This window comes from Protopterus annectens, chromosome 11.part0 (genome assembly GCF_019279795.1).
Source record: "Protopterus annectens isolate FY-2018-M chromosome 11.part0, PAN1.0, whole genome shotgun sequence".
NCBI classification, from domain to species: Eukaryota; Metazoa; Chordata; order Ceratodontiformes; family Protopteridae; genus Protopterus; species Protopterus annectens.
The window spans coordinates 410,333,226-410,345,637 of record NC_056745.1 but is presented as its reverse complement, the minus strand read 5'-3'; the positions used below and the strand labels follow the sequence as shown (position 1 = coordinate 410,345,637).

General features: G+C 41.0%; 1 protein-coding gene across 1 annotated transcript in view; it reads right to left on the bottom strand.

The window, feature by feature from the left end:
* Positions 1–12,412, bottom strand: part of APAF1 (apoptotic peptidase activating factor 1) — a 2,040,921-nt gene that overhangs the window by 326,377 nt on the left and 1,702,132 nt on the right. The window lies entirely within an intron of this gene.

The following is a 12,412-nucleotide window of genomic DNA, read 5'->3' as shown; positions in this document are numbered from 1 at the left end:
GCTACATAATCAGAGAGCTCCTCAATGTCTCTTTTCATGTAGTCCAAGGAGGTGCGTCTCAGGTCGTTTACACCAGCGTGGACAATGACTGAGTCATATTTGTACCTGCTGTTGAGAGACCTGAGTGCTTGCGTTATGTGGCGGATTCTAGCGCCCGACAGACAGCTTACTGTGACCTTCTCCTTACTCAGTCTGGTGGCGGGACATCAGTGTGTCTGACTATGGAGTCACCAATGACTAGTGTGTCTGGCATTGTGTTTGGCCTTAAGGGCTGTGACTGTTTGACACTCTGACTGTGAGGTCTATGTGTTGCAGGTGTTGTGTTCTGAGGTGGTGGTTTTTGGGTGTCTGCTTTGGTGGCCTCTGCTGTTTTGGTAGATTTTTGATCAGAGCCTCGAGTATGTCTTTTTGTGTTTATGTGCATTATTTAAGTTTGTGATGGTACTATGTGAGACTGGGTCTATAGTGTGTGTGGTAACCTTCCCTCCTGACTGGTCTTGCCAGTCCTATGTTGAGAGAGCTCAGCCTCCAGTTTGGCCGTATAGTTGCATCTCTCGCATGTATTTGTGTTTTGTGGGAGGAGGAGAGGGTTGTCTGTGTACATGAGGCAATTGTAACATTGCCTCAATATTCCCAGGTTCACCAGCTGAGCAGGAGATGACACTAGCAACTGATCCCTCGACATGCTAGAAGGATAGACAAAAACTTTAAAAAGATTCCGGGGATGTGGGTGACCGAGAAATGGGGGTTGCCTTTTGGGGTGCTATCTATAAGAGTGCCGTATCAAGGTAATAAGTACTGTAGGAGCAAGTGCTAGGTTTAACAGATAGAGAATAGTCTACTTAGAGTCAAGTAGAGATGATCTTTTTAGTTATAGGATACGCTGATTAGATGAGTAGTATAGGTCGAGGAAGGTAGTTTCAAGGGAAAATTTGAAGAGTGGACTTTAGGTAGCCCGAATAGTTTAAACCTGCTTGTCTACCCTCGATGTCTTTAGTAGTGGTGAGAAGAATTTATTTCTTGTCTAACTTTTATATAGTGGTTTCTTGTCAAATCCATTTGAGGTGTCACATCGTACAAAATTTTTTGTTTACTGAAAGCACTCGAAAAACAACCCCCCAATACCCCCTAAAACCTATTAATATAATGCTAACACACAAAACTATGAACATCTTCAAATATTGAAGTTGTAACCTCCTAATAGGAGATCAGACGTACCAGACTGACAGCCACACTCATAGACTTGAGTTAACCTAAAAGAAAGCTTATCTATGTGAAGATGCATGGTGCAGCTTGTACTTCTAAGTGCTAATTGGTTTTGTCTCATCTTTATAGCCCTCCCAGCTAGGATAACCCCGAATGCTTTCAAAGAACATCATCTCCTAGCCAATTTCTCTTTATGCATGGAGACATGAGGGCTAGATACAGAACTGCTACTAAGCATACATTCATTTGCTAGAAAAAAAGCCTCATAATAATCAATATTCTTTTCAATTATGTGCTTTCTCATAAAACTCATTACTAAATCAATCTAAGGTCATCAATCCAGTCATTCATCCATGCAAGAATGAGAAAAAGCATCTTAATTTCTCTTTTGTCATGCTCTTTTTTTTTTTTTTTTTTTTTTTTTTTTTTACATTGCAGTGTCTATATTTTTTAAAACTGAACAAGACGAGAGAGAGAAGGGAGAAAAAACAGTAGCACCTATTTCAAAGCCAGGCTTGGAGCATACACACAATGAGCCCCTTCAACTAACAACTCCTGCTGTGGAGTACCAGCCCAGTTGTTTGTGCTTTCATAAAATGAATGCAGTCTGTTCCTTCCAGGTTCTCCTGTATAGCTGAAAATCTCAGGTCTTCCCTATGTACTATGTCCTCTAATTCTATTATTTTTTGAAACATCTCCTTCTGAGCAGTCTCATATTCAACCAGCCTTTTCTTCATTTCAGCATCTGATTTTTTACAGTTTAATCACTTCATCTGAATATCTGTCTAAAGCTTCTTCCATTTTTCCAGCCTTTTGTTGCTTGTGTTGATATACTCCATCAGTGTTTTGTTTATTTTAGACAGGTCTGTGTCCAGCTCTCTTATATCTTCTTGTAGGTTACTGGAAGTCATGTCTGCAGTTTCCATTGCTTTTTGCTGAACAGCTGCAGAACTTTTCCCAGTCAGTGTTTCTTCCTCACTTTTTGTAGACGATTTTTGGTGCTCTGTATTTCTTTTTTCCTGATATCCGGGCAGTACATCTACTAGCCAGTAACTGAAATTTACCCATAAATACAAAAGTCTACTGACCTTCTCTCGAGTTTCTGTTTTCACACTGGGAGAGCTAGAGTTAAGTTGTTAGTCAGTGTGCAGCCATCTTGGAAGTTCAGAGTCATGGAAAATCTTTGAGGGAACTGCCTTCTTCAGATCCTGCGCATCCTTCCTGAGCTAGTGACCTTTTTATGGTAGAGGGATTAGTCCCCCTTATAATCCTTAGAGCTATGATATTCACAGATTTTGGCAAAGTGGTGTGATAGGAGGGTGTCAGACAAACAGTGATCCAAAATATTTTCTTTGATAGCTCAGTCACAGGACCAGACAACCCCGGCTAATAAAGGGATATTTGAATCCACATCAGAAACAAGGCCTGGAGGTGGGGTTCACCAGCAAGCCAGTTCATCCTCAAGAGAGGTAGTGGTTGGGTTGGTAATCCTAAGTCCCTCACAAAGTGCTGTACAGTTAGAGTTTAGTCAGTAAATGACAGGGATATCTTATTGCAATGAGGTAAATGCCAGGGATATCTCATTGTAACTGTAAGGTGCAAAAAGGAAAAAACACTCACTGTTGTGTATATGCACTTGTCAGCTATTCACAGTATTCTACATTTGCAGAAGTTGTGGCATTTTGTTACTGATCCAGTAGTTATGCTGGGAGATTCAGATGCTAACATGGGGAAAGATGTGTATAACAGAAAATGAGTGATTAAAGGGAACAACTCACCTGATATGAACGCAGATGCTGAATTGCTTTTGACTTCTGTGATAGTCATGGATAGCCCATAAAAGAGTACAATGGGACAAAGAAGCTCATAGATTTGCATCTTAAGCCAACAGCTGATAATCAGCTCTGTGGTTATATTGTAAAACCAGAATTTGTAGGTTCTGGACATTCAGTCCTTCAGAAGTGCTGATTTGTCAACTGATCAGCATTTGGTGCCAGCTGACTGAGGAAGTGTTCAGACAGTCCTTGGAATGCCTAACCAATATTTCTATGCGGGATGTGTTTAACTCCCATCTTCAAAACAGCTACTCCAATATATGTGGGAAGGTCACATATGTGCTGTCCAGATGGTCCATGTACAAGACCTAAATAATTTAGGGGGCAGAGAGGAGCTATGGCCAAAAGGTTGCTTCTAATGTTATGGAGCTATAGGACTTGACTGGTGGTCATTAGCGGTAAGGGACTTTAAAGAAATGGGCCTTTCGTGCAGTGTTAGCAAGGGAGCCTCTGGATTTACTGCACAATGACTAACACACCAGAAAAATAAATAAAATTAGGAATAAAGATAATTGTTCATAATGTCGTATTTGTAACACAGCTAACCTAACAAAACTTCGCAACAAATAAATAAAGCACCCTTTCCAGGGGGCAAAACAGTCCAGTTAAGGGTTTAAGCATATTTTTGTTCAACGATGGATGAACATTCTTGTTTAATTCCAAATTGGCAACCGAACAGTTTAAATAGTACCACTCCAGGGGAAGGTACCAGGTCTGCCTAGGTAGAGATGGTTCGACTGGTGGAAAAATTAAGCCACCATTTGTATAGGTAATGGAAAGGGACTGTACCTAATGTCTCCATGTTACACTAAAGTTAAAAAAATCTTATATAATTTTTACATTTTAACAGTGTTAGGTTTCGCTCATAAATACGTCTGAAGTGACAAACTACCACCTTAACACAACTTACAGGAGCAAAAACCTTTTTTTAATTCTCAATATGGAATCAGAGAAGAATGCTCATGTATCATTAAACAAAAAACTGCTTATACCTTTAACTGGACTGCCTTTTTTCCTCTGAAGAGAAGACTTTATTTTTGCTAAGTTAACTGTGGTAAGGATCTGACATTCTGAGCAGTTATCCTTATTTAAATCGCATGAGGAAGTGTTTGCAATAAATTCTATCTTTTTTGGCGTTGCCTAAGTTGGAGTTTTTTTCTTGTTGTTCTCTTTGGTACATTTTCACTTCTGACTTTTGATTTATTACCATATATCCTTTTCGACACAGTTATCCTTATTTCTAATCTTTTACTTTGTCCACCAGACTGCTGAGGCTGCAGTTTGGGATACTTGGGATACCAGATCACTGCTTCATGGATTTCACTGTCTTTTTAAAAATAAAAATCACTTAAGTAAATAGTTTCAACTTATTTCTTTGTTTAACCCAAAATGTTTGAGTCTTGTATTTTAAATGCAAATACTTTCTTTGTAAAGCAGTTTTTGCTGAACTGAGCCGCCACCTACTCAGCTAATAGAAACCTGAAACAAAACAAGGCAATAAATAGATCATTTCTACCTTCAAGGCTCTCAGAAAAATCTTTACCAATACAATCCCTTAGATGTTCATGCAATCTACCCTTAAATCTTCTTTTTGATTCCCCAATATAACATAGATTACCAGGTAGTCTAAGGGCATAAATAACACAAACTGCATAGGAAGTTACTAGGCTATTGGGCCCTGAGGCCCTTATAAGCCTAGCCGAGAGTTTAGCCCATGCATAGACAAATCAGCACCCGATGCTCCTGTCCAGCAGGAATACAGGTGGAATCCCAGGAATGTATTTTCTATTTCCCATCCAGTTATCAGACTGCGCTTCAAAAGGGGTAAAGAGGTACTCTACTTAACATGGAGAGGGAGTCTATTCCATAGATGGGGAGTCTCTGGGACACAAATCTGCCCCGCCAGCAAGTCCTACTGATGTCACAGACCAGGTTGAGGCCGCATGTGTGGGTTGCTCGAGTGGAGCTTGACTTGCGGATATGTAGCAGTCACATCAAGGCGCAGTCCGAGATCACCTTGTATGTCAAATAGAGGTCACCTCTGAGGAGTCTGTGTGAAACAGAGTAGAGGGAAAGGGCTTTTAGCCTATCTGTGTATTGTAAATTTTTGAGGCCCTGGATTGTCCTGGTGAGGAACCTCTGTGGTCTCTCCAGCTGCTGCACATGCTTTGAGAGGTACATGCCGAATGGGGAGTTGTACTCAATAATGGGCCTTATAAGGGAAGAATACAGGGATGTTATGACCTCCTTGTCCCTGGATGAGATAACCCTTACTTATGAGGTGGGGCATGTAGAAAGCTTTCCATACAATGGAAGCAACATGGTGGTCAAAAGTCAGGCTGCTATAAATCTGGGTGCCCAAATCCCTCATGACTGACTGAGTGCTTAGAACGTTGTTATTAATGTGATAATTTGTGGGAACATCTCTCTCCCCAAAGGGGATGATGATAAATCTTTTTGTATTTAGCTTGAGGCCATGTCACATGTAAAACTCCCTTTCGCATAACATTTTTACTCCATTTATAAAAGGAAAATGGCTAACTACACTAAAGCAACATACTCATCTGCCAAACGGGGTAGTGCCAGGCATAACTGGTCAAGATGTTACTTTAGCTACTGATGCATATATATGTAACAACTTTAAGTATTATCTGCTAAATTCTTGCTTCTTCTTCCATCTAACATATTAATTTGGAACCACAAGATAGCTCTCAACAACTTGCTATTGTGTAGCAACTTCCAAAATTTCTTTACCACTTTAACCATACAGTATGAATCAACGTTGTATTCAGACAATGCAGTAGTTTTCTAAAATCCCTTGTATACATTATCACAGACATATCCTCTGTTGCAAAGCATTACTTTCTGGGTTTCTGATATTTATGCCTATCTGTACACATGCCGAGTTTCCTAAACATCTCTCCTTAAGGGAAGGAAGCTAAGAAGTGTGGCGAGTAATGACTTGTGCCACATACATAATCAACTGTGCGTTTATAGGTTCATAGGTAGGTACTAAGCTATTGGCCCAAGGGCCTACGTAAGCCTAGCCAACAAGGTTCCCTGGCTTACGCCACCCAAGAAAGTTATTTTCCTGTGCCACTGTCGAGCAGAGACACAGAAGTGATCCCCGGGGTGTATTTCCTATTTCCCATCCACTCATCAAGATTTTTCTTGAGTGCTAATGAAGAACTTTGCTTGACATAGATGGGTAGCCTGTTCCAGAGTATGGGAAGACTCTGGGACAGGAATCTATCCCTCCAGCATGTCCCGTTTATTGTGGTGACAAGATTTAGGTCCTAGAGCGTGTAGCTTGGAGGGATTGAGATTTCTTTAGGTGTAGCATGCCCAACAGGTCTGGGTTTGACATAGCTTTATATGTTAGGCAGAGATCACCTCGGAGCAGGCGATATGCTACAGATTAAAGCTGGAGTTTTTTGAGGCGGTCAGTGTAGGGCATTTGTTTGAGGTCAGTAATCCTGTTTGTGAGGTACTTCTGTGGCCTTTCCAGCTGCTGCAGATGTCTTGTGAGGTACATTCCAAAAGGGGTATTGTACTCTATAATGGGTCTAGTGAGTGTCGAGTATAGGAGAACAATGACCTCTTTTTTCCTGGATGAGAACCCTTTTATGATGAGGTGTGCCATGTAGAAGAACTTCCTGACTACTGTGGCGATGTGACTATCAAATGACAGGCTACTGTCACCAGGGTCCCAAGGTCTCTTATCACGCATTTGGTGTTAAGTAGATTGCTGCCTATGTGGTAGTTCATGGGTACAGAGTTTTTACCAAAGGGGATGACACTGCACTTTTTGGCATTGAGCTTGAGGCCATGGCTCTGACACCAGGCATCTGTCTCAGCAAGGCCCTTCTGTAGGATGTCCACATCATTTGGGGACTTGACTATGGCTCCTAGTTTGCAGTCATCTGCGAACTTCGTTAGCCAGAGGCCTTCTGTGATAGCCTGTACTTCAGAGAATTAGATACCAAACAGGAGAGGTCCCAGGAAGGAACCCTATGGTACTCCACTTGTCACTGCTTTGAGGTCAGATTTGTAGTCGGCAACTTTTACAGTGTGGGTCCTGTCAGTGAGCCAGTTGGCAACCCATCTTGTGACGTAGGGATTTATACCTAGTTTAGTGAGTTTAGCTATAATTCCAGAATGGGGGATGGTGTCGAAAGCCTTGGCGTGGTCAAGATAGGCTGTGTGAATCACCTTACCCTCATCTACGGCTTTGGTGACTGCCTCAAAGAAGTCGATCAGGTTCAGGAGGCATGATCTGCCTTTCACAAACCTGAACTGGGTGGGATTCAGAGTTTGGAGGTTACCAATGTCTTTGTTTATGAGTTCTATGATGATACGTTCCATGGCCTTGCAGACCAGGTTCATCAGGCTAACAGGTCGATAGTTCCCGGGATCAGTGGTGGCTCCCCCTTTGTGGAGTGGGATAACTGTTGCTGTGTGCCATTCAGTGTGCACAAAGCCTGATGTGAGGCTATTATTGAACATGGTGCTTAAGTGGGGAGCCAGTTCATTCTGAAGTTCGTGTAAAACGCAGCCTGGGATGTTGTCCAGTCCCATGGATGCTGTGTTTTTGGCTTTAGAGAGTGCAGCTTTTACCTGCATAGTTGTGATTACAGGGACTCTGCATTCTTCCTGTATAGATATGGGCCCTTTAGGGGGTGAGGGGGGGGGGTAAAGTTAGCACTGAACCGATCTGCCAGGATGTTGGCAATATCAGTTGGTTCTGTAATTTTTGTGCCTTTGTGCTGTAACTCAGAGCAGATCTGGGTGCTACCATCGAGATTCTTGACATAGCTATAGAATGCTTTGTGGTTTTCCTTGGAATTGGTGGCGTTTTTTTTTTTCATAGCTAGCTTTGGAGGATCTTATAATGGATCTTAGCTTCTTACTGAGGCTGACCAGGGAGCTCCCCCACTCATGGGATTTTACTCTCTTTTGCAACAGTTTCTTCCTTCTGTTGTACAGTTTATTTATGGCAGGGGACCACCAGATTGGCTTCCTTTTTTTGGAGGATAGCGTCTTGGTTCTGTTTGGGATAGCACGATCCATGCACTCGTGCAAGTGCTTATAGAGTGCATTTGTGTAGGATTCAGCAGTTGTAACTGTACTGTCCATCTGCATGGGTGTCATAAAGTTTACCACTTCTGTTTTAAGAAGCATGAAGTTGGCTATGGAGAAATTTTTTACCGTGGTTTCCTTAATGGGGGTGGGGGTGGGATGTGGATATCAAAAGTGATTAGCTTATGATCGGATCAGACCAACGAGGAGTTGACTTCAGGTGTCGGAACACCTGTCACTCATGTTGGTAATAACTAGGTCTAGGATATTGTTGCCCCTGGTGGGGGTGTGGATAAGTTGATCCAGGGCATTGGAGCTTATGAGTTCCAGAAAGCACTGAGCTAAGGAGTTAGTACACGAGTAGTTTTCCCAGTTAATGGTGGGGTAGTTGAAGTCATCCATTATTAGGATGTTTGGTTGAACCCTAATATTTTCCAGTACATCAAGAAAAGAGGAGTGGGAATCCTGGGGGATCTGTAGCAAGCTACAATTTGGATTGCAGTTTTGCCCAGAGTTAGTTGCACTTGGATTACCTCGGATGCATTTTCCTGAGCAACTAGCCTGGAGGTGTGGATATCCTTAATGAATATGTACACACCTTCGCCTTTGGTGTTTCGGTCCAGGTTACATGGCTGAAAAGTGTGGTATGAGTATTTAGGCTTCTTAAATAATCTTGTTCCTACTTTACTATTAACTGCAACACATAGAAGGGCATTAAAAATTAGATTTGTTGTTGACTGACAAAACTAGGAAACTGAAAACACCACTTATTAAAAAACTTTCAAAAAACTAAAAATCCTTGAGCGCCTTCCTTAGTAAAATACTCAAATCATCAGTACAACAGTATTTTATAATGCACTTTTCAAAATACTCTGTATAATAAACATATTTTTGTTCAAAAGACCTATGACTAACTTAGTGAAACTAAGGGCAAAGGGGGCATGCACTATCATTAAAATTAAAAAAAAATGTCAAACAAAATTCTGTCAACATGCTTTATATATAAAACCATTTGTACCATGAGCATGTTTAATGCTGTTATAAAGAAAGAAGATGCCTTCAGACCAATCTGCCTCAGCTAACCTGTCAAGTAAACCAACAAAATCTTTAATATAAGAAAGCAGTTTTATTAACTTTCCATAAAATAATGACTAGTAACACAGCATACATTATTTGACAAAGTGTCTTTTGTAGAATAAAACATAGTTGTATATTGTGTATTTGCAAATTATACATGTTTCTATGTATACTTTACTAACTGCATTTCATTTGTGGTGGAGCTTTTCTTCCTGGGCCTCCACTGAAAATGAGCAATCTACCCACTCATACTTTCCTTATTATGAAAAACAAAACTACATAAAATTAAATTATAAAATAAGTTAGAAATTCAGTAGAACATTGTCAATACAGTGTTTTCAATAATACGTTTGCTGCAAACACTGCAAACATTAAAATATCATAAAACGAAACATTTTTTAATTCCGCACACAATTACCACTTTGTTCTTTAATCACTTTTTCATATGCAGAAACTCCCTGAAATGTTGCTCATATTTTTCATCCGCTTGGCTATACAACACATTTTTGTTATTTTTAAGAGCATACAAAGCATTCCATTCTATACTAGTTCAGTTATAATTAGCATCTTTATTTTATAAAAATCATTTATCAATCTTTCACTTTTGAAATTAACCATAGAAGAAAATGCTTCTACAGCATCATTTACAAATGCAGCATTAAAATGCTTTTGATTCAAGTGCAGTTAGTACTCAGAGGAGCATCCATCCCTCCACCCATACACAACCTCTTTTTCACATTTCAGCATATGGGGTCGGAGTGTCACTTCAACAGTGACCATCATCTAGAGCCAAGGTCGACAACACTGGGTGGCTAGCCCTGAAGCAGTTGTTCTTCCATAACACACACTCTCGCTTGTGTGCAAACACACACACACACACACACACACACACACACACAGACACAGACACAGACACAGACACAGACACAGACACAGACACGGCCAATTTAGAGTGCCCAATCCATCTGCTGCTTGTCTTTGGAATGTGGGAGGAAACTGCAGCACCCAGAGGAAATCCACACGAACAAAGGGAGGACATTCAGTCTCCACACAGAAGGTACCTTAGCCAAGGATCGTACCAGGTAACCTCTTGCTGTGAGGTGACAATGCTATCTGCTGTAAAACTGTGCTGCCCAACAATCACAGTAAAAAGGGAAAAAAAAACTTCAATACTACCTTCATCAGTGCAGTCAATTACACACATTAATACACTAGTATGTTATATATCGTTCTCTTCTCTAGTAGTCCAAAAAATTGCCAAATGCAGAATGACACAAAGCTATTCAGAGAATTCAACGTTCTCGAAGGTGATGGCATTATTCTGTAAGAAGCTACAATGCCCACATTGGAACGATGAAGATACATGGAGAGTAACACGTTACTTGATGTGAACTTGAGTGCAAAATTGCTTTAGATTTTTGTGTCAGTAATAGACTGCCAAGAATAAACGGTTTGTTGCAACACAGATGCTCATAAGTTAACATCTTAATACAACAGCTGATAATCAACTCTGCAGTCATGTTGTAAGACCCAATAATGCACGTTCTAGACACTCAGGCCACCAGAAATGCTATCAACTGGTCAGATGGCTGAAGCAGTATTTAAACAGTCCTGGGAGTGCCTAACCAATAGTTCTATGCAAGATATATTCAACTCCCTCCTTTAAAAGAGCTACTCCCATATGTGGGGATGTCACAGATGTAGAAGTCAAATGGGCCATGTTCAAGACCTCAGTTTTGAAAACAGTGAGGAGTACTGGCTAAAAAGTGGTTTGTGTTTGATGGTGGTGGCCAATCCAGGACCTAATGGTAGGCAATAGTGGTAAGGGAATTTCAATAAACAGGCATTCCATGCAATGGTAGTAGGGGAGTCTCCAGATTTCACTAAGCAGTACTGATGAGCCAAGGAAGGCAGACGTTTTATAAGTTGCTACGGTGAGGATCAAGGAGCTTGGTGAGGTCATTAAGAATGACTTTGGATGATCTCCAAGAGGTTCTGGCAAACTATTTAATGACACAGGAGGGGGGGGGGCAGGCCATTGCTCAGGATATTCGCTGATGAAGTGCTACCCTTTCACAGGTGAACTTTGACAGATGGAAGGTACAAGAAGCAAGTTGAGGAACTCCAGATTTTGTGGACATATTCCCCTATGAGGTTACTTTTCTGATTAAATAGTTCTGCTCTTGCAAAGCTGTGACTGCAGATGGTAAAGGGCTGAACATGCTGGACACTGCTGTGATGTAATGGCTAATATGGAGTACCTGCTGCGATGTCAAGGACCATAATTGTGACTCTCGAACTATGGAACTACCGTTGCGAATGTGGGTGAAAATACATTAAGTCTGAGCTGCAGTACATCGAAGTGCTCACTGTACCTTGAACACAGCAATCTCAGACTTACCACATAGAATTAACAGTAGTGAAGTGGCAAAACTTGCATGAGAAGGGGATGCAAAAAGAAAATAAAAACATACAAAAAAATGGTGCAATAGGAAGTCTCAGAATTTGCTGCCCCCCCAAAAGACATTCAGGACCTGCAATTTCAGGCCGTATGTATGTAATAAGACATTTTAACATACCTTTTGAATGTTGTATGGAATACAATGCTACCATACTAAAATAATATGGCAGTGCCTTTGGACTGCAAAACCAGGGCAGTGGTCCCAATGGAGAAGAATGGTCCTGTATGCTCCCCCCTTTCCTCTAACCAGGCTCCTTTCTAAAGATTCAGAAGGACTCTCTAAAGATGCCTTTTGTCCCAGGCACAGTGGTTCCTCCTCCTTTTGGAAATGCCCAAAGGCATCCTTACAGGATGGATTTACTCACAAAGGACAGGGGTGCTTTGACTCACCCTAGCCTTCAACTTCTTTAGCTTAATGCTTAGATGATAGGAGTTTGATACCCTTTACGCATCTCTTCTCTGAGGATATGCAACAGGTATTAAAGGACGCTAAGAAACCAATTACTATCATATCATATATGGCTAAGTGGGAAACATTTTCTTGTTGGCACCATTCTAAGAACAAAGATTCTTTTAATGCCCAAACTCCTTGTGTAGCTTACTATCCTCTAGCCTTTCTTACTCATCCATCAAGATTTATCTTTCTGCCATCTCTGCTTGCCTTCCTATGAATCCTCAAATGAAACAATTTCAGAAGGTGGTATTACATATGCACACACCTTTTTATGTTTTGATACTGTATAACCACTTTTAA